Below are 470 nucleotides of genomic sequence, written 5' to 3' on the forward strand. Positions count from 1 at the left end.
TGTTTCTCCACCTCGAGTCCTGTGTTCCTCACACAGCTAGTTGTAAGTGGTGCCTTGAATTATATTTATAGTGATGTGCTTGTTGTTGTTGTGATGCATTTTGTATTTCGAGTAAATTTGGAGTCATAGTTACTCCATCTGAAAAAGTGGAATGGCCCAAGATACTTTCTAGATTATGAAATTATTAACATGTAAACAATAGCAATACGATTATTTCAAACTGGGGACACTAGATGCACAGAGAACTGATTAGAAAGAGAAGAAATAGAGCACTACACAAGAGAAAAATGACTCGTGTGAAATTGAGGGTCCTGAGGAGAATCAATAATCCAGTCCATTTTCTATCTGGAGTGTACTTTATGTTAGTGTTTGGATGGCTTCTAGCAATGGCAGCACATTCGCATAACTTTATTACACTAACTAGGATACATTACCTGAGTTTTCTGTGCAATGACTTTTGTTTTTAACCG

The 470-nt window shown here is 36.8% G+C and overlaps 1 pseudogene; it reads right to left on the reverse strand.

The window, feature by feature from the left end:
- LOC101663243 overlaps nucleotides 1-470 on the reverse strand; it is a 67144-nt pseudogene that overhangs the window by 43887 nt on the left and 22787 nt on the right.

The sequence above is a fragment of the Echinops telfairi genome, unplaced genomic scaffold (assembly GCF_000313985.2).
Source record: "Echinops telfairi isolate 266 unplaced genomic scaffold, ASM31398v2 ScPeMD7_3533;HRSCAF=4204_0, whole genome shotgun sequence".
Lineage (NCBI taxonomy): Eukaryota > Metazoa > Chordata > Mammalia > Afrosoricida > Tenrecidae > Echinops > Echinops telfairi.